This window comes from Cebus imitator, unplaced genomic scaffold (assembly GCF_001604975.1).
Source record: "Cebus imitator isolate Cc_AM_T3 unplaced genomic scaffold, Cebus_imitator-1.0 Scaffold251, whole genome shotgun sequence".
Lineage (NCBI taxonomy): Eukaryota > Metazoa > Chordata > Mammalia > Primates > Cebidae > Cebus > Cebus imitator.
Window position 1 is genome coordinate 968,600 of NW_016107566.1, and position 3,427 is coordinate 972,026.

Sequence of the window (3,427 nt, forward strand, 5' to 3'; positions counted from 1 at the left end):
CTTAGTCAGTTATTTTTTTTTCTTTTGCATTGGAAAACAGCATTCTGCCTTACCTTCCACAGAAAGGGTGTGAGCAGGTCCACTTGCACCCACCTGCCTCACAGTGCCTGGGGCTTAATAGACGATGATTGATGCATAAATATAATGGATGAATTAATTTAATAAATCCTCTTTGTATTTATTTTTTACTTTTATCATATTTTTGTAGAAACAGGGTCTTGCTCTGTTGCCGAGGCTGGAGTGCAGCGGCACCATCATAGCTCACTGAAGCCTCAGATTCTTGGTCTCAAGTGATCCTCCTACCTCAGCCTAGGGAATAGCTGGGACTACAGGCAGACACCACTGTAACCAGCTAAATTTTTTTTTTTTGAGGTGGAGTCTCACTTTGTTGCCCAGGTTGGGGTACAGTGGCATGATCTTTGCTCACTGCAACCTCCGCCTCCTGAGTTCAAGCGATTCTCCTGCCTCAGCCTCCCAAGTAGCTGGGATTACAGGCACACCCACCATGCCCAACTAATTTTTGTATTTTTAGTAAAGATGGGGTTTCTCCATTTTGACCAGGCTGATCTTGAACTCCTGGCCTCAAGTGATCCGCCTCCCAAAGTGCTGGGATTACAAGTATTAGTCACCATGCCTGGCCAGCCAGTTAATTTTTTAAATTGTTTTAGAAAAGGGGGTCTCCCTATGTTGCCCGTAATCATACAATATGTGACCTTTTGTGTCTCGCTTCTTTCACTTGGTGTAATATTTTAGGGATCCATCTTTGTTGTAGAACTCCATTTCTTGTTAAAGCTGAATAATATTCCATTGTATGTATACACCACAATATGTTTATCCATTCATCTGTCGATGGACATTTGGGCTGTTTCCATCCTTTGGTTATTGTGAATAGTGCTGCTGTGAACATGGGATGTACGCATATTTGTTTGAGCGCCTGTTTTCAATTGTTTTGGGTATCTATCCAGAAGTAGAATTGCTTGGTCACATGGTAATTCCATGTTTAGCTTTTTGAAGAACTGTAGAGCTGTTTCCCACAGCAGCTGAACCATTTGACATTCCACCAGCAATGTACAAGGGTTCTCATTTCTCCATATCCCCCTAAATACTCATTTTCTTCCTTTTTATTAAAAAAATATTGTAGCTATTCTAGTAGGTGCAAAGTAGCACCTCGTGTTTTTTTCTTTTTTCTTTATTATTGTTATTATTATTTTTTGTTTTTGAGATGGGGTTTCACCATGTTAGCCAGGATGGTCTCGATCTCCTGACCTCATGATCCACCCGCCTCAGCCTCCCAAAGTGTTAGGATTACAGGCGTGAGCCACCACGCCTGGCCTATTATTGTTATTATTTTTTAATAGAGACGGGGGTCTCACCATGTTGCCCAGGCTAATCTCTAACTCCTGGGCTCAAGCGATCCTCCCACCTCAGCCTCAAATTCTTGGGATTACAGGTATGAGCCACCACGCCTAGACTCATTTGGATTTTTGGCGGGTTTTTTTTTGTTTTTTTCTTTTGAGACATAGTCTTGCTCTGTTGTCCAGGCTGGAGTGCAGTGGCACGACGTCAGCTCACTGCAACCTCCGCCTCCTGAGTTCAAGCGATTCTCCTGCCTTAGCCTACTGAGTGGGATTATAGGAATGTGCCACCACACCCGGGTAATTTTTGTATTTTTAGTAGAGATAGGGTTTTGCCATGTTGGCCAGGCTGGTCTTGAACTTCTGACCTCAGGTGATCCACCTACCTCACCTCCCAAAGTGTTGGGATTACAGTCGTGAGACACCGCACCCAGCCTCATTGTGGTTTTGATTTGCATTTTCCTAATGACTAATGTTGAGCATCTTTCCATGTGTTTGTTGGATATTTATATATTATTTTTGGAGAAATATCTATTTAAGACCTTCGTCCGCCTTTGGTTGTGTTGTTTGTCTTTTTGTTGTTGAATCACAGGAGTTTAAAAAATATATCCTGGATACTAGAACCTTATCAGATATATTATTTGCAAACATTTTCTCCCATTCTATAGGTTGTCCTTTCACTTTCTTGATAATGTCCTTTGAAGCACAAAAGGTCTTAATTTTGGCTATGTGCTGTGGTTCATGTCTGTAATCCCAGCACTTTGGGAGGCCGGAGCAGGAAGATGGCTTGAGGACTGGACGTCAAAGCTGCAGTGAGCTATGAAGCTACGATCTGGCCACTGCACTCCAGCCTGAGTGACAGAGTGGACTTTGTCTCTAAAGACCAAAAAATAAAAAAATAAAAAAGTTTTAAATTTAATGAAGTTCCAATTTATCTATTTTTTTCCTTTGGTTGCTGATAGTGTCCTGAAGCTTTTTAAAATGACAGGATCCTAACACTTGTGCAGGCTGTGTCACAAGCACATCCTCAACCTTGGAAAAATAAACTTTCTAAGTTAACTGAGACCTGTCTTTTTCTGGGTTCACACACTTTAGAAGAAAACTAGATTCTTTCAAGAAGCTAACTTGTACCTTAAAGTCAAAGCTGTGAAAGTATGGATGTAACAGCTCTTTGGAATAATTAGAAGGATACAAGGGCCAGAAGGAACCTCATACATCATTTAGAAAGGGTTCTGGAGGAATTTTACTTTAATACAAATTAAACACCAGTGGAAGAATCATATCAGGCTAACATAGATTAGAAAGGACGGCATTTTGGGATTATTATTTTTATGATCACATCAGAAGGGCTTGAGAAAAAGTTTGTGAAAAATAAATACATTTCAACATTTTTCTCTGATAATTCATTTTGACAACTACTGCGTTCATTTCGATAACTACTATATCACTTTATAAATGATGAAACTATTCCAAATATAATGACTGTGCTTTTCACAGTGTGTATGCCTTTAATTTATTCAGTGCCACACAATCAACCAAATAGCTCTTAACTTTATTTTTACTTCAGTGTATTATTTAGAAATTATTTAAGGAAAAAAAATCCTACAGTTTATTTTCTGGTTCTTGGTTATTATCAAAGGGTATTGGAAGGTTAAGCTGGTGTAGTAGCTTTAAAAATGGAATTTAGTTAAGTTTGGGGGACAGAAAGAAGCCATGGCTGTCCTGCCTTCTTCCAAATATACTGAACTTCTGTTTGTTTGATCATTAAATGCTCATGGTCTGGCATGATTACAGGTGCAAGCCTATAATCCCAGCTACTAGGGAGGCAGAAGCAGGAGGATGGCCTGAGCTCAGGAGTTTGAGACTGCAGTGCACAATGATTGTCCCTGTGAATTTCCAGCCTGAGTGATATAATGAGACCCCCATCTCTACACACACACACACACACACACACACACACACACAAAGAACATAGGCACATCAAATGTGAGCCATTTTGCTGACTTAGGCATAAAATAAGTCCATTTCTCTGGGTTCTAAAGATGTACCAATCTTGTAGTGAGCTGAGATCA